The sequence below is a fragment of the Trichoplusia ni genome, chromosome 12, assembly GCF_003590095.1.
Source record: "Trichoplusia ni isolate ovarian cell line Hi5 chromosome 12, tn1, whole genome shotgun sequence".
NCBI lineage: Eukaryota > Metazoa > Arthropoda > Insecta > Lepidoptera > Noctuidae > Trichoplusia > Trichoplusia ni.
This window is the reverse complement of record NC_039489.1, coordinates 6,775,503-6,800,103: the sequence shown is the minus strand read 5'-3', so window position 1 is coordinate 6,800,103 and position 24,601 is coordinate 6,775,503. Positions and strand designations below refer to the sequence as shown.

Sequence of the window (24,601 nt, the reverse complement as noted above, 5' to 3'; positions counted from 1 at the left end):
ATTAAAACGCTCGCATTTTCCGAATCATATGTGGTCATAACAAAGTTTTATGGTTGTGATAACGTTATTTGCCGTTACGAGCTGGTGTTATATTAAATGCTGAAATGTGAACTTGGTTTGTGGAGGTCCTCTTGGAAAAATAAGTGGGAGAGGCAACTAATGGGGGTATGGAAGTATGCTGAGATATTGATTCGAAGGTCTAATGAGGGGAGGTCAAAAAGGCTAGATATAAAATACAACTGAATGAGGCGAAACTGACCAAATCATGGCGTAGGCTTGAGGGAAATTGAGGATGTTCTATTTCGGCAAGTAGAAGCTGATATTATTGTCTGTGAATCATCGAACGAGGATGGAAATGGTGTAAATAACAGCCTTTTTATAATAAATTTTCTCTTGAACGTTTTGCATCGATAATCAGAAATAAAAACAATTTAAAAGCTTCAGTTTCCCTTCATCGTGCAAACTTCCTCTGATAACATACTGCTTGTAAAAAAAAAGTATCTCAAGAACTTCCATTTCGTTTATCTTACTAATCCATCAAAAAGTCACAAGTCAACGTTGGCCAAACATTGGCGACAAACAAGCCATTCAATAATAGTTCGCCCTTGATCCCAAGATCTGTGATTTGACCCAAATTCGAGCCAACCAACCGCCACAGAATATCAACAATGACTGACATCGACAACCAATCGATTATCGTTTCATGCTTTCTTCCCTGTTCGGACAAAATTCCACTTCCACTTCCCATAACACTTATTCCTTTGCAATAAGATTGATTTTCCTTTGTTTTCTGTTGGATATTTTTGGGGAATATTGCTAAGGGTCGTCGATCAAATGCCACCCTTTTACCGTCTAGCTCTTACTATAAAAATGATACATAGTTACTGATGAGAGAAGGCGACGTTGAGATGAACTATGGTTTGATGTTCAATCATCATTAAATAGCTCAATCATTTAGATGGATTACTGAAGGATTCTGCTTACCCTCGGGAGGTGTTACTGTGATTCCATGAAGGTATTTATCCTATAGTAACGCGTTAGGCAGATATCAAGTGTTTAGCTTGTGTTGCATAAGGTAGAGGAAAACAACGTTATAACGTTTAGGTAAGATTTTTGCACGAAGTTTAAGTAACATTTAACTATACTATGATTTTGGTTAGTATTATTGGTTTGAGGAGTATGCCCAGCAGTGGGACATAGTGGGCTTGATAGTAAATAACTACGGTTTGCTTGTAGCCAAAATGCTAGAAAAATAGCATTATAACAGTTGAGGACCAACAATAAGCATGCACATAATTATAAGGGCACTAGCTCAAATAAACATTATTATTCCGAGCTTTCTGCATCATAAATTTGGTAACTTTACAAAACGAAAGAAACTTCTAGCAATTTCATTACAAGAAGTAAGGAAAACATCAAGCGCCTGTGAAAAATGTTATAGCAAGTAATTGCAATCAAGTGTAATAGCAATTAGTCGAAATCAGGACAAAGGAATCATTTTCTTTTTACTTCGTTTCGCAATACTTTTCACAATATTAAAAATGTTATTGCTTATTCTTATTATGAGAATTAAGGGAAAGGGTTTGTTACCGACCATTTAGTAAAGTAGCTAAGGATGTTTTTTATATTTATGAATAATTATACCGATAAAAATATTTCTTGAGATAGATCATATGTCTTAAAAACACACATAGTTTTCCCTTCTAAAATATACAGTAGAGAAAGAGTTCAAACATTATTCGAATTAGTTTTTTTGCATTCCTATATTTTTTGTGTGTGTCTTAAAACAATTTCAATACTACAATATCAGAACGTGCCTAACAGTCTTTAAGTCACTTAAGACTATAACGTTCACCCAAAATTGTTCAAAAACTTGAACAGTCAAAAAATCGATTCCGATCTCATCACCAACATTTTAATAACTCAAACAATTAAACCTCACGGACATCGTTAGCGAGCAACTCTCCGTAGGTACCATGAAACTCTAACAAGACCAGAAACTTGGTTCTGTAATGACCGTCGCTTAACTTATAATGATGATGCGTCAACTTCGCTTTAGTTTGTGCCTGTTCATTCTTAACAATCGATTTGTGATAGCTTGTTCGGTCTTTTAGTAGGGTGTTGCAGGCCGTAATGAATTAGGTGGACAATTGGACAGATTATAATTTTGACGATGATTTGTGAGGAAATTTGTAGGGAAATTGAAAAAAATTGCCAGGAAAAATTATAAAAATGTTAAAAGAAATTATAAAAGAATTTCTCTCCGGCGGGGAATCGAACCCCGGTCTCCCGCGTGACAGGCGGGGATACTTACCACTATACTACCGAAGATGTGTAATCAGAGGTCAAAATAGCTAAATACAAAATTTTGGAGATAGTCTAGAGAATAATAAACCGCTCTAGAATACCAGAAATGACATATTTATTACTCTGACTTTGAGCTGTCTGTCACTAGAATAAATAATACCTCGTTACATGATGCAAGAATATGGATTTGTATGGATAAATGGACATATTTGCTTAATCCGAAAATATGGGGTGGGTGTCTAATTTTAGAAAATTATAGAGTTTATGGCCAATATGTGTAATGTTTTAAATGAAAAAAAATTTCACGGCCAATTTCGTCGATATAAAAATTGGTCACGCGTCCAATTTATGGCATTTTTATTATTTGTTGTTGTAACACCAACAGATCTAGATTTTTTATCAAGTGTGTCCCACTGCTGGGCAATAGCCTCCTCAAATCCTTCTTCGACTCTTCTACATAATCAGTCAAAATTTCAAATGTCCAGCTAACACAGTATTTGAGATACAGTCTAGTGACGGACGGACAGACAACCTATTACAATAGGTTAATTTAGGAGGTTGTTTTTTTGACACATAACGCATCACCGGGTGAGTGTCAACGGTTGATGGTTTAATTAGGTACTATCTGTGGTAATAAAGTAATAAACGTGTTAATCCATGATGTCAGATATTTCCATACTCAATTTTATCAAAATTGGTCCAGCCGTTTGGGCGTCAAGAGGCAACACACATATGTACAAACACGCTCTATAATCTATTAGTGTGATTTGGTGTTACGTCGATAATACGCGACTCATTTCACGTCAGATATCTACCGATTTACTCATTTCAATTTCAACAGCTGTTGTTACACAAATGAGTTTGACAATGCCTTTATATTCAAGGTCACATAAAGTTGTTTCTCGTACCACCTGTTGCAGTAAACACAGCTGATATATCGAGGTTAATTCTATATCCAATACGCTTTCTTAACAAATAATAAAAATATGTAAAAGGTTATATGCAGTATTTGCTACGCTATTGAAATGAAACTGCTTTTATCCCACTAATCCCACTAATATTATAAAGGCGAAAGTTTGTGAGTATGTGTGTATGTTTGTTACTTCTTCACGTAGATACGGCTGAACCGATTTCAATGAAATTTGGTATGGAGTTAGCTGACACCCTGGATCTATTCTGTATCTTATTCCCAGTGAACTTTCTACCGCCATATTTTTTTCAAGGAGGATATAAAATCTTTAATCACACCATAATTAATAAGAGCAGTGACGAAAAATCTTACAAATATGGACAGAAGTTGCGTGGACTCTAAAAACTAATCCGATTTAAAAAAGAAACTTAAGTTATATCTTCTATCCACGCGGACGAAGTCGCGGGTAACAGCTAGTAATGTATAATGTATACTTTTATAAAGCAATAACCGCCGATACTTGCAAAAGTGTCGAAACGTCGGGAACTAAAATATAAAATTAAACTGTGATAAAATCCGTACAAGTAGTTTCATTTCATTTGCTACGCTATGTTATAGATTAACTAAGTAACAAATAACAAAGTGTGTAAAGCATTATCATATACTATCTATATAAAAAAAGTTAAATTTTAATATTATTGTGAAATTGTTGTTTTACTAAACACATTTTTATCAGTTTGTAATAGCATGAACGAAGTCACCCTTTATTTCGCATACTATGATATGTCTTCGGTAGTATAGTGGTAAGTATCCCCGCCTGTCACGCGGGAGACCGGGGTTCGATTCCCCGCCGGAGAGAACTCTTTTGCTGTCAATATGTATCACTATTTTTTAAAATTTATTGAATGTAGAATTTTATTTTACACTTCATGTAAACAGAATAATAAAAATACAGGAAAAAAAAACAAAAGTTTCTCTCCGGCGGGGAATCGAACCCCGGTCTCCCGCGTGACAGGCGGGGATACTTACCACTATACTACCGAAGATGTACCTGCCAGTGGTAAAATATCTGTATCCAACATTTTTAAAACAAACTACTCAAGTCACGTCACTACTACAAACATTTAGTCACTACATCACACGTTTAAAAAAAATGGAATGATATTTCGTCTTGATAAGACTTGACTTTAACTTAATTGTGGCTTAACTTAATCAGCGTTAGTGCTCGGACAAATATCGGTATATGCGGACTCCGGTTAAAAAAAAACTCCGGAAAAAAAGATGATTTTCAAAGGTAGGTAAGTAGTTGATGTCCATAAATTCTAAGAAACTATATAATACTAGCTGACCCAGCAAACGTTGTTTTGCCGAATATTTTTTTTTAGTTGTATGTATTTTTAATGCCTCAATATACACCGTGATTTTTTAGTCGCCTTACAAAAGCAGCCCAGTTCATTTACCCAATGACTAGAACACGTTCATGATAAAAAAATAGGTTTTTATGAGATTTGATAAAAAATTAAATGCAATTTTTATTCAATATTATGATTTAGAAACACAGCTCTGTTGCGAGCGCGGTCCGAGCCTTGTAACAATGGTGAGGGGCGCGGGCGGCGGCGTTTTTATCATTTTTAAGAGTATTTTCAGATTTCTCTTGTTTAATTTTTCTTGGTACTTGTTATCTTAGTTGATGATAAAAAAAAATCGCGCCTAGGAGTATTTTACGTCGGATACATGCACTGGGCTCCTTTTGTAAGACGACTAAAAATCACCGTGTATAATATTTGTATTAAAATACATAAGAAGATTATTGACTTTTTTTTAGTAGATATACTAGATATCATCACATTTACAATGGAGTATAATTATTATTATTTTCTAAATAACACTTAACGACGTCTATTAGTCTGTGATCTTACAAGGAATTCAAATAACAGTCGATGTTTTTTTGGTAATTGCCTTTAATAAGTCGAATGCTATAAATAAAATTCCAGTAACAATTCTGAAACCAAAAAAACAATCTGTTTATTAATTTCAGAATTTAATATCCTATTAGAAAATACGTTTCTGAGAACATAATTCAATTACTCACTAATTGGTTGATCTAAATTAAGAACAATTATAATTTTGTTGTTTCTTATATTTCTAGGTATGTTATTTTATTTGGTTTCGTATATTCTAAGAATTCGAAATTGTTTTTTTTTACTATGATTTGAGCATTTGGATATGGAACTACTTATTTATTTTTTCAAAGTTATAATATAGTTTTTTTTAGTTTTATTTGACAGGAAAAACGATTTAAAAAAAATACGGACAAAATCAGATTTTTACACAGGTTTTTGATAAAAATACAGATACACTTGTTACGTTCACATTCAAAATGTATCTTCAAATATATATAACTAGCTGTTGCCCGCGACTCCGTCTGCGTGGACTTCAGTTTACAGCGTTCGGTGGTCCCCGTTTCCATGGAAACAATCCCCTTAGTGATCTTATAGCTTTTACACACCTTTTAAATTTTTCTCTCGGGAACTATTTCACAAATGGGGATAAAATACCTTTGTTCCTTTCCATGCCAATGGCTATATGCATGCCAAATTTCATCCAAATCCGCTCAGCGGTTTTTGTGTGATTGAGTAACAAACATCCAAAAATCCGCACTTTCACATTTATAATATTAATAAGGATGAACTGAAACTCGAACCTTAATATGTAAGATTAGTTTGAGACATTCCTTATAACTACTATCCCTGATAACTACTTTGGTACAATTTTACCGTTACTAAAACAAGATACAATATTCAAATATTATGTTAAGATGAGTTAATACTCATTATTGTCATGAATATTTTAGATATTTTGGTATATAAAGAAACACAAAAAGCAAACAAAGTTACAATGCAAGAGAAATTAAAACAGTCATTTTTAAATTAATTAAAACACAGAACTATAAACCGCATAGAATTCCCCTCACGCTACTAAGTGCAGCGCGGACCATATAGCACCAAACTACTGGACGGGTCTAAATGGAGCGTATTCTGTGGCAATAAATCTTGCCCGCTCTGATTCACAACGCGCACTTATTATGGAATAGTTAAGACAGCTTTTATTATTGTTGGACTTACTGTTAGACTTTTAAATGTGTTGATGTTATGTTAATTTGTTGATTAGCTGTGTTACGTAGGAAGGTGATGAAGAGCTTTTTGTGATAATTGCCTGAGGTCAGTGTTATAGCACGGATAGCCGAGTGGTCGAGATCACCATTCCAAACGATATGTGTACGACGTGTCGCGGATTTGATCCAGAGTGACTCCTAAGAGAGTAGCGACACAAGGATGAAATTCTTTAGAGTGGGAGTCATTTTTTTTAAATTAAATTTTACTTGTTTTATCGAATGTTTTTATTAAGTCAGGCAACGATTTCTTTCAACCTATCTGATGGTTTTATCTGTTTTTAATAGGGTTGGGTATCCAAACTCTATTTTAAGTATTGGGCAAGATACGTATGTATAAGCTAAATCAGTCCGTCTAATGTAATTGTTAAGAGATAAGAAAACAACATTATTCGGATAATGTTAAGATATTTGATAAGAGCAAATGGAATTAGAAGCTGGAGTAATAACAAGTAGGAGTGATCTAAGCCTTTCACATCTATAATTTGGTACTTGAAGATCATTTTGACAACGATTCTTATATTCCTTCTCTCTCTTAGAATTTATTTCCCAGCGATTCTTAGCACCGCGGACCCCAGGACCGCTTACCAAATACCAAAAGGACCAAGATTCCAAGCCTTAAATTCAGCGTGGCTTTAAATCTGTCGAGAATAGCACATAGTGGGCACGTTCCCCTGTTTAATGTGCCCTCTGGTTCATGAATGTGCAATACGAGTGTATGAATTAACTTTATTACATCTTGTAATTGCTGTACAATGGTTTGTGGCGGCGTACAAACGATTAGCTTGAGTTTTTGAGCTGTTGTGGGATTGTTTCTATATTTTTTATTAACTAAAACATACAAAGGGCTTCAAATAGAAATGACGGAGCTAAATTAGATGAAAATTGTATGGACCGTTAACTATTTTAAGTTTAATGAAAAAAGAGTCCAGTCCGAATCCAGTGAAAAACCATATTCATATTACAGATACAGCGAAAAAAATAGTTACGGCTTTCAGTTGTGGCAATAAGAATAAGATAAACATAAACTATTTTTAAAACCGAAGCCAAGGAGAATAGTAAATCATTATCTCTACTTTTGATTCACTATTTTGACTCAAAGCAAGCTTAATTCATCCCAATACTGCAACAATACGACCACACAACCGACCCAAATAACTCCATATTTCAAAACTTATATTATTATTAACTACAAAATAATGAATACACAAGCGAACCGAATCAATTACGAAATACAATTTATGTCTGTTTGAATAACAGGAACATAATTATTGAATACAAACAAAGGATAAATGATTGTTTTAACACAAAATTGTATTCAATGCGGCGATCTAATTAATTGGGAGATTGGGTCAGTTCCCTGATCGACGTCCCTTGGAGCGAAGGGATCTCGGTGGACATTTTTCTACAAGTCAAATGGAGTTTGTGTTACACCGTGCTGGGTATAAGTAAATAACGACAATGGTGTTATACTTTTGATAAGGTAATATAGGATAATAAAATAAAATAATAATAAATAAAATGCGGACAACATCACATACATTGTTCTGAACCCAAAGTAAGTTGCTAAAGCTCTTGTGTTATGGAATTCAGATACAACGAAGGTACCACAAACACCCAGACCCGAGACAATGTAGAAATGTGAATTTTTACATTGACTCGACCGGGGATCGAACCCGGGACCTCAGAGCTAGCGACACCTTGAAACCGGTGCGTACGCCACTCGACCACGGAGGTCGTCAAATCGTCTAATCGTCGATTAGTGTAGTATAGATTTTTATACACAAAACACAGTCCTTCGTCGTGAAAAAGGACCAAAATGATAGTTATAGGTAAAAGTATTTGAAGTTTTATGGTTTAATTAACTGATTATAAAAATGCCGTAATTACTTTCTCAAGAGTTTTTGTAAGCCAAAAGATATACGTATGAAAATGATATTAACTTTGAAACGTCTTTGACTATCGTAAGATATAAAGCGAATTTAGTTTTAAAACACAAAACACGAAAAAAAGAGGATCCCCTTTATCTGACGCAGTGGTAAAAAGTAAAAAGGGTAATTTTTCCTATATCTTAATGTTACAGTTCGGTGTATAACACTTCCAGTGATTCCAGTATATCGGATTTATTGACACACACTGGGAGAAATAACAAGACGCAAGAATAAAACATGAGTCTACCTGACCAATGAATAATTGTATATAGATTTGTATGTTTATGTATGAGACTTGTGTTCAATTTATTTTATTTATTGGTTTCTTCTGAGGTATGATTTATTTCGGTTATTTTGTTAACAGGTAAAATAAAGTTATCTTCTTTCTTCTCATTTTCTCATGAGGATCGTGGCTTTATAAGGTCGGCAGTCATGATCATCACCATGACCACTTTTGATTATAGACCATCAGAGGTCTCCATGTGGAACGGAATTCGAAAATTGGAGAGATCTTTGAATAGTCCATAAAACGAACCTTCTGGATCTGGTCTATGGGTTTTGTGATCTCCCACAACTTCTTATTCCATCACTCTTGCAATAGCAATGAGATTTAACACCACATGACAAATAGAAAGAAGAGATTTGATAAATTTCTAGAAAAAAATATAGGGTATTTGGATTCGTCGTATTGAAATTTGAAATCGCAGAATAGCACTAAGCAAGCGTAGTGATCAATGCACAATTCTACGACTTTGGAAGAGACTAAAAAACAGGCAGGATTTCTGGAGTATAAAAATTGTACTAGTTTAAAATTTTCAACGAAAGTGGTTACATTAATATAAATTCTGGAAGCGGAAACTCTAAAAACCAAGATTCCGCTTAAAATAATTCCTACTTGGAATATGTTTGGGCTTCATAGTTTTCAGAATGACATTGGTAGAAGCTTTGGTATATTCACCGCAATCTTGCTATATTAGCTATATGGTCTATGGTTGAGTTACTATAAATATACGCACTGAAATAGTAGTCATGTTCTGTCGCCTCGTCCGACATGGTAGCGTTGGAAGCCGTTAAGTCATCGCCGTTCTGACAACAAGCCTTACTAAAGTGTCTGTACGTTAGGCGGGTTGAGTTTTAATAGTCACAAATTGAAGAAGTCCAATAAAAACCTCCAATATTTTTTTTTGGGTATGAACTTGGAAAATAATCTAAGCTTGGCTTGACTAGGTATTTTTTTAAGATTTATGTTATTATTTGACAGTAGCATAGTTAGAGGGATGAAAATACTCTGTGTTGTTAATCTGTATTACTCCAAACTTTCTGTTTTACCACAGTTACACACTCTGTCATGTCGATAATAATCATTATTGTTGTACTGGTCATAACTGGTCACTTGCAAATTTTAAACCATAAATGTGTGACCACTTTTTTAATATTATATCCAATAGTTATATTCGTGGAATCAGTAAATTATAATCTAATATTATTTCCCTTTTACATCACATTAGCGCTTTACAAACATACTTCAATTCAGCAACTAATATGTACTCACCATTAAGTACCTTTATGGCTACATACCCCATCAAACCAAACAGCTAAGATTCTCCACCATCTAAAATCAAGCGATAAACACTAACTAAACAAACTGGATATTTGCATCGACGAGATTCCGTAGAACAAACACAGTTCTCCAAGTTACTGCCGGGAGTCTTCTACCAAAAATCAATGTAAGAGTTTTGTAGATATGGAAACGAGATGGCGCTATATGCTCTGTAGAGCACTGTCTCTTTCCCACAACTGTAATAAGATAACTCTGATATTTAGTAGTAGGCCCCGTTGGTATGTAAATACTACCGCATCGCAAACCTACCTAGATATAACTCAGACGCTTTGTGCATTCTCCTTAGTATGTAATTGTATGTTGAAACTAAGATCTGAAACAAAAGTGACGTTAGTAGTGTATGACGTCATTTAATATGTTGAAAAAGAAAGTTTTCGGTCAAAAGATCTCCGAAGTGTTTTTGTTTTGGGTCGTTTTCGCTTGATTCTGTATTTGTGTGAAAAGAGGTTTTTACCTGACCGCAGTCTGTTTAACACAAAATGCTAAAGGTCGAACATGTGTGTCAGTATATTTTCGGTCATATTATAGATTGAAACAATATGGTTCCAAATAGACATCGATTGACATCATTATTACTTGTTACTAATATTATCAACGCGAAAGTTTGTATGTATGGATGTATATATGTTTTTCCCTCTTTCAGGCAAAATCCACTGAACGGATTTAGACGAAACTAGGAACACAGATAGTTTACCTATTTTATGTTCATATGGGATCATTTTCGATTTGTAACGGGCGGGCCCACGGGCGACAGCTTGTTTTTTAATAAATGCAAGCTTCAATTTCCAAAGGACTGAAACCGAGATCAATTCATAAGTAATTGTAAGACAGCGCTACGCATAGTGATTTGCCCGTAATGTACAGTTTCCCCGTATCAAACAAGGGGTATCTAGCATCATCACCCTAGTTTGTTTCCAAAATATGTTGGGGTCGGCTTCCAGTCTAACCGGACCTAGCTAAGTACCAGTGTTTTCCAAGGAACGACTACCTATCTGACCTCCTCAACCCAGTTACCTGGGCAACACGATACTCCTTAGTTAGACTGGTCGTCGGGTTTTCTAGCTTCTGACTATCTGTAAGAACTGTCAAAGGTGTGAAAAATAACAACGGTGATCCATAATTTAACGTGCCTTCCGAAACGTGGAGGAACTCGTTATGGCATAGATGAACACCCATCCTCAGACCGACCGTATAAAGTGTAGCTGGACCTGTGATCGATTAACTTGTTCTGTTATATTTAAGCCATTAGCTTGACTACAGCGGCAGCGTTTCCATAAAACTTCAAAAAACATAGTACGGCCAATGTTTGCGTTAGGAACCAAGTTTTCGTGATTTCCAATTTCAAAAGCAACACGAACCATCAAAGGTTTTCTCTAACAAATACCGCGTTCTCTGGCTTGATTGGTTGCCAACATTTGGATACTGCGGTCGACCAACCACAAGCCTGATTCGAAGGCAGCTAGAATTACAGAATTTAATTGGTTCATAGAAATATAGAGTAATAAAATTGTAGTAATTAATACGAGGATAATTTGAAACGAATACTTTATCTATAAAAAGTGTTTTTGATTTTTAACCATAAATAAACAAATTTTATCGTCGTTTGAAAATTTTTATCAAATTTTATCGTCGTTTCAAAAATACAATTTTTATCTAAATTACTCAACTTTTTTGGTCTTCGATAAACCCGACGCGACGCTCGTAAGAGACAAAAATTAAGTTATAGTTTCGTCGACACATCGTTCCAAAGTTAATTTGTGACTGTTATCATCAGCACATAAAATATGCACACTTCTTCTTACGGAACTACCATGAGCGGTTAACTTTATATTAGTGTCAGACACTATTAAACTTCAAACTGGTACTTTTTCAATCCGTTCTGCGATATTACAGCAGGAAAAATCAGACAAAATCGCTTAACAAGAATTAACGAGATGAACCAAACTAAATGAGACAAACATGCAAATAAATCTCGAATCAACGCCAAAACTTTAAAGGTACAACCCTAAATAGATTTGAGAGTAATCCAATCACAACACTGCGAACTGGAATGGCGCAAAGATTCTGGTACATAGCAATCAGCTTTGTGAATGGGAAGGTTTATAAAACGGCTTTCCACCTAACCCTGCGATGTGGGTCAGATGGTTTTGGGAGGCTCCGCAGCGTTCGTTTGTTTTCCACTAGTTCCTACTCGATACATGCAATCAGTGATGAATTGAAAGCAGAAATGTATTTGGTACAGAAAGAAATGTTTTTTGCAAAATTCGGGAATTTTCAATCCTCAATTGAAGTAGATTAGAGACGTATTCTGTTATTTATGCGATGTGTAATTCTAATTAGATTTGAACAGTTTGTTCTAAAGAGGAAATCGGTAAAATGTTTTCTGAGCATGTTCAATTTAAGAATAGAATTTTATGAAATTTATAATTTAACCAACCAGCGTGGTAATCAATGTTCGTTCCTTTTCTATATAAAAATAGGCATTTGCTCAGGTGTGGAATATTCAAAGAACACCATTGTTATAAACAATGACTACCTATTGGCAAATAAACTATCTTCGGAGGGGTTTCTGTGAGAAAAGTTTTGTTTAAGAGAATTCTTTCTGACAATATTTTGTTTATAGTAGTGAAATATCGATATCTGCGCAAAACTAAAACACAATTCAAATCAAAGTGAAACCTGCAGAAAACGTTTGCCCGCAAAAACTGTTGTCACAATTGAGAATCAATGGCCATTAAAAGGTAAGCATTTGCACACACAAGCAATACTCGACGCAAAAACGAATGGTGCAACAAATCAGAGTCACACTTTTCAGGCTATACGGATACGAACGGTTTTTACGTGAGATTCTACGTTAAAAGGGGTTTTTAAATCTAAGCTTGATAGTACCTGTCTAGGAAATATAGCCAATTAGTCAAATTGATTGTTTGTATGATTTGAATTTAGCATAATAAGGCCATTTGATGATTAATTTGGGGTTTAGCTACAGAATAAAAATAAAAATGCTAGTCGTTTATATGTATTAGTTATTTGCTATAGTTATTTGTATATACTGTTGTTTTCATAAGAAATGTCTACTAAAGAAATACCCCTTTAAAAATACATTTTTTTGGCAGAAACAAAATAAAACTACTTTAAATATATGTCTCCTGATCAACGAAACCCCAAAAACTTCCCACATCGCGATGATAAAAAGTAATTAATTTAAAAGCAGTAATTATCACGTGTAAGTAATTAAAATAAACGCGTATTACTGAACACCTTTATGTTAAGTTCATTTTCTTAAAACATCGTTAGGATAAGCCAAACGAATTGCTAAGTAAGCGACCTCGGAACCTTTTGCCTTAATAAATTGAATGAGGGACTTACTCTACCACTACTATTGGTTTACTCATGTCGATTTTACAATTGATAAGTGATAAAACTCGCATATGTGAGTTAAGTAATGTTTGTAGACATTGTGTCGACTTGATTTGCCAAAACAAAAGGTTTAAATGTTTTTATAATTGTTTATTTTTCGTCAAGCCCAATGTGTTCCACTGCTGGGCAAAGGCTTCCCCCAAATCCTTACTCTATTCTCTATTGCGGGCCACTTGGAACGAGCTTACACGGTATGCGTATAATCACCCCGCCACCGTTCCCTGGGCCAATCACTTCGGTGCCGTCCATCCACTGGCTCCCATTGTGTGGTGACCTTTGCCCAGCGGTCACTGACTATGCGACTGACGCGGACGTGATATATTAATAATAACTAAGATGATTTATGTGATATTAAGCTCAATGTTATGATACCGTCCACTTCAATAAGTTGGTGATTCAAAATATGCGTAAAAACTAGCCTAAATACTTGTGAAATAAAGTAAATGTGAAAACAAGGTAAAATAGAAAAAAAATACAGTTCTTGCCCACCATATTGCTTGACAGCAGTTTTAATAGTATTATAGAGCGATTTTGTGTCAAGTTTCTCCGGAAAGTGAGTTCCCGTAGTAAACCAATACAAATGTTTCACGATAATTAGCTCGGGTTCTGGATGCCCTTTAATCTTTTAAAACTTGCAATATGTTTTTATATATATTTGTTTCATAGCTGTCCATGATTGAGTTTAATTTTAAAAAGTATTCGACAAAATTATTGTATTGTATTATTTATTATTCGGGGAGTAATCACTTAATAAGTACAAGTGTATAGGATTTACTACTAGCTATCTTCTTTAATTGTTTATTTTAATTTACTAAAATCCAGCCATGTTCCTTCTCTTGCCCTTTATGTATCAGGGTCGCGGTAACTCTTTCGGACAATCCCACTGGCCTGACAGTAATTGTTATATTGGATAGGTTCTGTCAATTGTACTTATGAAAATGAATATTAAACTCTTCTTTTTCTAACTAAATACTTAATCAATCGACTTATTACTTCTTAAGTATAATATCCTTAAAAAGATGTATCTATATTTAGAATTCTTAAAATTTAAATGTAACTAGACCTTTCTATATTCGAATGATCGTCCGCAAAACGAACTCAATTTCCATTACATCTTCATAAAACGCCTAATTGTCTTTAAAGTAAAAGCGGTTACGACTAATGAAAACACTGAATTCAATTGTTTGCAATCTAACTTAATTGTATTCATTCCTCTCGACGATTGCTCTAAAGATCTCCATTCACTGAAACTCTTGATACTAAATATTAACCTAGTTAATTTTAATTAAACTTTCTTAACACCACAATCTTGAGAAATTCATTAAAATTGATATAGAAAATTTCCATTCATCATTATTTCGAGTTTTGCAAGAAATCCCGCCATTCGTAATCTTGCTAATTATTTTCGGAATCAAAAGCTTTCGAAGTTTCTCAATTTGAATTCTATTTAAGGTTAAGACTTCTGTTAGGAAGTTGTTTCTTTTACAATGTATATGCATTTATGCGAGTCTCGATCATTAAGAAAAATGAATGAAAAATTCTTTTTTGAAATTGTATTTATTTTGGGACTTGACCTAACAATTTTATGCTGTTGTGTCATAATATTTTAAAGAGCGTTCGCTGCATTGTGATCTTATACTTGTAAAAAATATTTGCCATCATTTTGTTAATCTTAAATATTGTTCAATATATTACTTTCGTACTCTTTTACACATGGTATACAGTTTTTTTCCACCCAACCTTTGTCAGATGAAACGTGGAAGATTGACAACAAGACTCAGGATAAGTATTCACGAATCACACAAACGCTTGTCCTACACAGGGATTGAACGTATAGTGGGTTTGGATTGGTGACCTCAACACCAATGTAAAGATAAATAGTTCCATGACATATTCATACACCCAAAATCAAAAAATACCAAAATTGTAACATAGAATCTATGATGTTTTAGGAGGGGAATGAGTCCAAATTCCTACAAAGGCTGTTGTTATTCTGGTATTTCGTTGTTGTTAGTCAGCGTTGCTCAGTCAGTTCGTTTCCGAACATCACTTAACCGCGCTAACATACCTATTTACCACTTCATATATGAAACGTTTCGGTTGCAATATGCTGAATTCAGCTTTCCCTACGTTTGGCTGCAACGTTCAGTATTTTGCTTGCCCATGCAGGTTACGTTTTGCAATTAAACTCGTGCACGGTAGGTTTCTAAAATTATCGTTTGTTATTATTTTTGTACGTAGTTTTATTTATGTAAGCTCACTTTCATGAGTGTTTTGCCAAGTCGATGTTTATTATTATTTCAATCATTGACCTAATTTGATTTCCAGGGGTCCGTACTAGACACCGCTGTCTATCCGTCTGTAATCTGGCTAATAGGCTATATATATTTACCATTATATCAACAAGTTTTAAAAATAAGTAGCTACAAGGAATGCATTGGATATGCTGATAAATATGTTGGGAGACAAATTAGTTTGTGGGTATACCTCAAATTGATTTTTCAACCAACCGATTTGTCTTCTTTTTAGCCCATTGGAAGCGAACCCTTAGCGCTGCGAAACCCACTCGCTTTGACCGGATTCTATAAATTAACATACAAAAACAGTTAGCATACCAAAACACAAGAGAACAGTTACGTTTAATACCTCCGAGCTAATTTAACTCTATAATAAATAAGCAATAATATCCATCCATTACGCCCAAATCAAGCTCAACCCTAATTCGTTTTCCAAACATCAACTCATATTCGCCAGTGAATTTAGTTTCGAGTTTGCTAATTCCAAAGCTTTTAATTCAAAATCTTTCATTGTTTGCTTCGTTACAATAATAATTGCGGGGTTGATGCCTCCGGCGTATTTTTGAATAGACTCCTTTCATTGCCTTCCTTGACTTAAAACAAAAGGTGAAACCAGAGCGTAGTTTTTGTTTGTTTTGTTCTTAATTAGGGCTAGGGATGTTGTAGTTGGGTAATTAAAATTTTGATTGACAAATTAATGTAATACATTTTTTTCGGCGTAGTATTGAGTAAATTTTCGGCCATTTCAATGATTTGTGTTTGCGCTTCTAAAGAGCTGTTAATTAATACAAAGACGCTAATGTTCTCCTGAACGAAAACGCTGTTTCTTATGTATAAAATTATCAAATTGGATTTTGGAGCAGAAATACAACAGAGATACTCCAATGCTCAGCGTTGATCAAATTATGTTTTTAAAAAATTCTGGAATTATATCACATTTTTCAAATTTCATTAAATTGGTACTTTTCTGCAAACCCTACTTACCCCAACAGTGTAATTTTTTCGTTGAATCTTGCTTACCCCAAACCAAGTGTAACTTTTCTCGGAATCCAGCTTACCCCAAAAGAAGTGTCACTTTTCTCTCAATTCTGCTTACCCCACATTAAGTGACTGTATGTTCTGTCCTGTAAGTTCCCCTTTCCCCAAAAACAAGTCACAATACTTCTCTCAAACACTCTCTACACTTACCTCAAACTATGTGAAATTTTCACTGTGAATTCTGCTTACCCCAATGGACGGATGACACACGACTGGCTCTCCCTTGCTATCAATTACCCCCCGGTCATGGAAACCACATGAATATGGAAACGACACTCAGTGAATTCGGTCATTAGTCTGCAGTAGTGATATTCGCGGTAATGTCATAGCATTGGATGCTTTTTAAGTGGATGGTTGTGAAGTATTGTTTTGTTGATTCGAGTCTCTTTGCGATAGCCCGTAACATTTTTTGAACAACAGACAAATACAACGAAATTGATAAAATCTTCACGTTGCTAAATGACAGCTATTCTAGTAGTAATGACTCCTCTTTTTGAAGTTTGCTAAAAGTTAATACTGGTCTCATTGACGTGGGTTTGTTCAATGACTTTATGACCGAAAAAGTGGCTATTTAAAAAAAGATCTCAAATGTCGGTGCGTGCCTTAGCGTCGACTTCGAGAGATTTAACTTGACAGTCCTGCAGCCTTAATAATAGGCAATGAAACTAATAATACTGATGTCTAATGACACAAAACAAGCAATACTTTACAGTAAAGTTATAAGTACAACGTGTTTTTAAAATCAGTCGCGTAGTTCGTATAGAAGTCAGTGCATGGCCATGAATAATTGAATTTAATATTATAACCTTTGTTTGCTTCGTTACAATGTATTTGTTTTTTAACTTTGATTGTGCATACTGTTCATTTTTATGTGTTGATATTGTTGCAGTTATTTTTTTTATATTATTTCGGAATGGTGCTGTTTTAGGTATATCATGGGTTGTCTGTGTCCAAATTGGATGTTGGTGTGGATTCCCACTTTTAATATAAAATTAGTTTAAGTAATGTGAGGCTGTAAATGTTGTACTGATGGATAAAGACTCCTTTCTAGAAAAAAAAGTTGTACTGTGGCGAGGCCACCATGAACTTTGTTTTTTAAGTTTTGAAATCTTTTGTATCTATTATATTTGTTTTTACCTACATCATGTCCATAAGCTATACATTATGACGTCACGCTACGAACAATGTACGGATCGCGTTTGTTTAAGAATTTCAATTAAATAAAATTCGTAGAATGTTGATTATATCAGTCAGCAACGAGAATATTTCTAAAGTGCTTTGCTTACAGACGCCTCTGGGAGCAAATTTACCGTCTTTTTTGTAAAATCTCGGTTAATTGCTCTAAAATGACCTTTGTTTTAGCAAATAAGCCTTTTTCGTTTCAGAAAATTTCGTGTTTTTATTGTGTTAAAACTTCTATCGTGTTTTACATTTTGCTTCTAAATTGAAACATTATTTACTCGGAGTGTAAATAGGTATTTAATATTTTTATGAAGTTTTAACATTTCTTGTTGTTTAAAACAGAGTTTTCTCGTGTGGAGGTGTCTCGAGGTTTTCTCGTCTCAAAGTGATAATATTATAAGACCTTAAATCCTAATAATATTATAAAGGTGAAAGTTTGTATGCATGCAACAATCACGGAATGGATTTAGAAGAAACTTGGTAAACAGACATTGAATAACCTGGAGAACACAAATTATTGTTTTTATGCTGGGATCGTTTTTATTTGTAGCGGGCGACATGGTGTTAGCGAGAAATAAGCAAAATTGAAAACCAATACAATGCCGTTGTTATGGTAATTATATTTTGACGTTAATATGAGCAGGTATTTTCTTCTGTTTTTAGTCATTTCTAAGTCTTGCCAAGGGCACTTACGAACCGCTGTGGGCTAAACAAATCTGGACGCTGGTTATTGTATTTTCCATATTTTTTTACCGTTTTAACCTTCCCTTGACTTTAGCGAATATTTCAAGACTAAAATACGCTAACTCGGTTCAGCCGCTCCCGAGTTTTACCGTGACTAACGAACAGCAATTTATTTAATACATAAAAAAAGAAGCGAAATGATGTCTAAAAGCACTATTTCATATTAATTAATTTGAAAGTGAATGAAGAATCCGTACTAGGAGTACAGAATCACTGTTAATTAGTGTTAAAACTAGTCCATCTGTTGCATTTATAATTGCGTGCAGTTGGCTCGCTATGGTAGGCTTTTTCCCGAAAGTCAAGTTTGTGATTTAGGTTACGTTTTCATTCATTTTGTATTGTTTTGGTGATAATGTAAGGGGTAAATAGGAATTTTGTAGTTAAGGGAGGTGGTTTATGTTGTAGGTATAACACTATGCTAAAACCATACTAGCTGTGGTGAGGTTTTTAAAACGAGTAAGATCTTTTAACAAGTACTGATATTTGGAAAAAAATTCTAGCCGTGTTAATGAAGAATTTCGAGAAAAAGAAGTACATGAAATAGCTCTAAAAATCTGCTTTCGTTTTATTTCTTATCTTCGTAGCAAAAAACCTTCCACCTATTATGGTAAAAGTACATATTTTTCGTAAACGTCCAAAATCCAAATTTGCAGTTGATTTTTCAATTTTTTGCCCTCAGAAACATATTTACATTACCGCTGTTGTTGTTTAAATCTAATAGTTTTATTAACACAACCGAGGCAAACAAATAATACGGACTCAGCCTTTTCAACACCACATTTCTAATAGGAAAAGGCTTTCACGTATATCGTCATACCAATGACGTCACTCCAGAACAATGGAGAAATTAATTAAAGCCCCGTCTTATATCTCCTCATGATAAAGCAAATTAAAAACGTAACAGTCATGCATTTTTTGTTTTGCCTCCCTCTGGTGATCAAATTCCTTCTTCGCTTTATTGAATTCCATCTCTCATATTTTTTTTCTAACCACCTTTAACCGATTTTCAACTTTACTTCCCAAACTTAAGGTTTTTTTTCCATTAACAGTTGAAAACGTTTGTTAAAACTTGTCTCAACTCAGCTTACAGAGGTATTCCCTTTGATACTGTTTGCAAATTTCAATTTAAAATTAGTTTAATAATATAGGCTTTATTGTACATTTTGTATTCAAATTATGAGATTTTATGATCAGTTAATTATCCTTTTTAGTTGTAAATTTGAACACCGTGTTGATGTATTTAGGTTTATAAAAACAGTACAAGACATATTTATTCGAGAGAGTAAATTATGTTGTTTTTGAAAATTATTTTTATTTAATGTCGTTTTTTCGTACGTGGACAATAAAGTGATATTAAATTAGGCTGAATTGGAAAAGCAGAACATGTTATGGTATCTATGGTTTCCTCTTATTTAGCTCATACAATTATTTGTTTTTGGTAAAAAACCCGAAGATTCTGTAAGACTTCCCAGTTTTCCAGTTTTGATTCAGCATGCATTTGTTAATTGGACAACAAGGGAATATTATCATACACTCATATCATTCGAATTTAGTTTCGTTTGATTTGTTTTTACGAGATCCTTCAAGAAGCAAGACAAACAAATGCATACTCGGGATTTAGACAAAATGTTGGAATAAGCAAAATAAACAAAACAATAACTATAACCATGGTTTTAATAAATTTAAAACTCAAACTTATTGTGTCATATTAACTTACCGACTAATGATTAAAAATAAAATCATTTTGATGTTATACTCAACTGTTTTATACCCATACTTAAAGTACCTACCCATATTTTTAGTGCCATGGAAAAATAAAGAAAGCAATAAATAATTAGCAGGAAAAAAAGGCAATAACACAACAACCAGGGACCATTCCGTGTACAACTCACATTAGGCCACTATTTACGCAATACATTACAAATAAATTATGTTAAGATTCAGGCAGAGAAGGTACCGATACAATTATCATACATTTATCACATCTATTTATACAATTTATATGGAGCAGCTATTAGGTGCTATGGCGTGCTTGGACATAGATATACAGAAACCTTCTCTCATGCGGTGAGCTTAAAATAATTTAGAAATGAAATATTAATAGTTATTAAGTAAATGTCAATCTATCCAAATTTTATCAAGATCGGTCCAGCCGTTTTTATTGTTGTAAATTGTTTTGTCATCGAGTTTAAAGCTACCCTGAATATTTCAGCCTGCTAGCTCATCGGGAAGTGCCTCAAAGTTGAGTTACAAAAATCCAACCTGAACGACAAACAAGTGAGTTTATTAAAACGTGGGAAAAAAGAATGTGAGTGTATAAAAACGTGGGAAAAATAAATATCAATTCATTTTAAATCTATTATAGTTATACCAAACCAAATAGTTTCTTATCCATTTAAAGTTAAAAAAAACACAACCTACTTACATTTTCTCATGTTAAACCCCGCAGAGTGCGTTCGAAAATTATTTCGTGCACCAATAACGAACGCATGGCCATTTCCTATCAGTTAATGGAAAATCGAAAACCTAAATACAAAATCATGACGTAATACAGAGAGGTCTAGTATAATAGTATTGGTAAATGTTGCCTAAATTGGAAATTCTTGGAATTATTGTTGAAATAAAATTGTTGCTTTTGTGGCTGGTTATGTTTGATGTTGCTGTATGACTGGCCTGTTGGTCTAATGGCTAGTGGCTCTGACTGCTATGGAGGAGGTCGTGGGTTCGATTCCCACCCATTGTAAAAATAATTTGTGTGTGATGAGCAAGATTTATTTAAAAAAAATTTTATTTAGAAGTATAGAAGTAACACTAAATTGTAAAAAAAGGAATGTAGAAGAAGGTAGAAATAGGCAGTAACGTTGTTTATCCATGTTTGTTATTAAATAGACTTTTATAATTAGGCTTTTATGTATATGGTAAAAACGGTATTTCTTTTCAACAAATTGTTTTAGTAGGTTCTTTAAGTCTGTAGATAAAATATTGAGAATATTGTTTCTTAACTTAATAACAGACAAGGGCCAGTGACTGTTTGTGAGAGGTTTTCTTTCCAAAGCCGTTTAGATTATTTAATCCATCAGTCAGATAAAAATAAAACACAACTTTGACCTTTTGAACAATAGAAATGGATAAAGTGCTTCAAAGTTCAGAAGTGGGAGTTTGTGACGTAACATCATTGGTTTTGTTGCAGTGGTACACAAATAATTCATTTGTTAGTAAATATTTTCTAAATAATTTTCATTTAGCCAGCGTGCATATTTTTAGCTAAAAATTACAGAAATGGTCAGAGGTAACTAAATTAGTGGCAATTATGTTGCATACGCGAATGAACGCAGCGCACGTGTTTGTCATTATGCAAAATATGCAAATTTTTGTTTTTGCATGTTTTCTAGTAAATTTTACATTATAAAAGTTACATTCATAGGCATTTAGTACCGTTGCTTAAAGTTTTACTTTAAAAAAGGGCTTGACATTAATAACAGCTCAAAATATGAATACAGGCGTATATCAGTTATTTCAACTTCTTGCCTGTTACAAATAATATAATTATTATTACTAGCCTGGAATGTCCCACTGCTGGGCGAAGGCCTCCCCACTCTTCTTCCACTTGTCTCTCTCATGAGCCGCCAGTGACCAGTTCGGTAAGAACGAATCCAGGTCATACCGCCATCTCCGTCTGGGTCTGCCTCGCTGACGTCGGTTTTGTGTCAGGGAAAATTCAGTGGTCATTTTTGCCCATTGGTTGTTTGGCATACCGTCTCTTTTTTAAACCAAACAATAAAATATAGAATTATATAATTTCTGCTATTCATAAAAACCCTTTCTTTATTTAGTGCTAGCTCTTGCCCGCCTTGAGTTTAATGCGCGTTTTTCCCGTTTCTCTAAGTCATTTCTATTAAGTCGAAAAATTTCCCTATTTTTTGCCCGAAAGTTCAAAACCCCTTGTATTTTAAAAGTGAAAATTAGAACACTGAAAAACGGTAAGCACTAACCCTCTAAAACACTTCTCAAAGATTTGTAAATTCACTTTTCTTTACGAAAATTCTGTGAACACTTTCATACATTGTCTGGCTAATTGTGTATTTAAATAATAATCAAATACCGTCTATGTCGTTCAAGGACCGCTAATATTTCCTCCAGGAAATTGAAATACGTTAAGCTCTGCTTTGTTACCGTAAGCCTTGCTTTGAGCTCTAGATTGAAGAGAATTATGAGAAAATAGGCTTTTTAAGAGCTTCCTGAAGAATAAGGAATCAATTTTTAGGGATCCGTATCCAAGGAGTGAAGATGAAACCTTGTTGAGGCTCCATTGTCCGTCCGTCACCAGGCTTTATCTCATAAAACGTTAAATCGTTAAACGTTATCTCATAATTTTTTCCACATTTTTATACACTTGCCTTTATGTTTGTTTGTTTGTCGTTCCGGTTGGATTTTTGCAACTGAATTTTGAGGCACCTCCCGATAAGCTAGCAGGCTGAAATTTTCAGGGTAGCTTCAAACCAATTTATTTAGATTACAATGCAATTTGCAACTGTAAAAACGGCTGGACTGATTTTGATAAAATTTTAATGGAGTGAATTTAAAAACGTGCCTTTTTTTGCTTGTTTAATCATTAAGGTAATTATTCTCAGACGATGTATATCAGTTGCCGCTAAAACTAATAATTTCCTAGACACTAATATCTTGTCTTGACTTCATTCAAAACCGTCTGGAGTCAATTGGTCGAGCGGGAGTTCTATCCCAGCAAAAAAATACAACCAAATAGAGTGAAAATACACCTTTTTCTATTAATCCTCTTATGAATCTGAAAACTGCATGTTAAATTATTGAAACTTCCATTTGCAACTCACATCAGATTCATTAAATATTCTTTTTGCTTACTCTCTCAATTACTGGTAATTACTATAACATTTTAAACATAGTGTTGTAACGATATAAAATTAATTGTTTAATTCATTTTTTAAGGGAATACTAAGATATAGTTTTATTTTTTATTTGCACTACATTTTTTTTATTCAGATTTTTATTTAGCTTGAAGCCCTGAATATATTCTTCTAGTAGAGATATCTGTTAATTACTTCATAGTCGAACCTTGTCAAAATTCAGGTACTTTCTTAGAGAATTTTATTCAAATCCAAAAATTCCAAAACAAAATATTTCAAAAATATGATGTATATTGTAATTATCATCATCATTCCCCTGCCCTTATTCCAAATATTATTTTCGGTCGGCGCAACATGTCTTCTTCCATGCCTTTCTATCTGACGTTATCTCACGGGAAACACTTTTTGCAGCCACTTCGCCTTTTACACAATCCATCTATTATTGCCTTGTAGTCCGCATATTCTTATATTTTATTCAGAATAAACAAACTTATCGACATATCGACATACATTTATCTCCAGGCTACCAATTATCCAACAACGAAAATCTCAATTTTTCCATACACACAACTAAGAAACAAAACACCCAATGAAATACCAAATTCACTCGTAAAAACCAGATAAAAAAGGCCAATGAATAAATGCTATCCTTCGATTTATTGTCCGCAGTAGCTTGAAGTAATGAAACTGAATAATGCATGTCAGTGAATATTGCGAGGTACACAGGGTTGGCCCGAGGGGGTTAGGAATATGAACATATTTCGTTACTTGGTATTAGGTATATGATGATGAGCAGCTGTTTGTTTTGAAATAGAAGCCTCTTTGTTTGTAACCTCATTTTAAATGACAGTATTTAAGAAGGACAAAGGAAAAGTGATCATTAGGTGTCAGACAATTTTTATCACAGTTAGGGCAAATGACAGAATAAGTCTTAATATTTCGGATGTTTAATCTGACGAAAAGAAAAACATTTTATGTGTTCTTGAACCTGGTGATTGTCTGAGTCACTGATAACGATTTATTTAAAAAAGATTTATTTGTAATTTTACTGACTGTCTTTCTTAATAATTTTAAAATTTCTTTGATCTATAAAATT

At 33.9% G+C, this 24,601-nt stretch overlaps 3 non-coding genes across 3 annotated transcripts; 1 reads left to right on the top strand and 2 right to left on the bottom strand.

Annotated features, from left to right (window-relative positions):
• Window positions 1-2,259: 2,259 nt before the first annotated feature.
• On the bottom strand, window positions 2,260-2,331 carry Trnad-guc. The gene has a single exon. It is a non-coding gene; the product is annotated as a tRNA-Asp (tRNA).
• Window positions 2,332-4,003: 1,672 nt separating this feature from the next.
• Trnad-guc lies at window positions 4,004-4,075 on the top strand. The gene has a single exon. It is a non-coding gene; the product is annotated as a tRNA-Asp (tRNA).
• A 116-nt stretch (window positions 4,076-4,191) lies between these two features.
• Window positions 4,192-4,263, bottom strand: Trnad-guc. Its single transcript has one exon. It is a non-coding gene; the product is annotated as a tRNA-Asp (tRNA).
• Window positions 4,264-24,601: the final 20,338 nt, after the last annotated feature.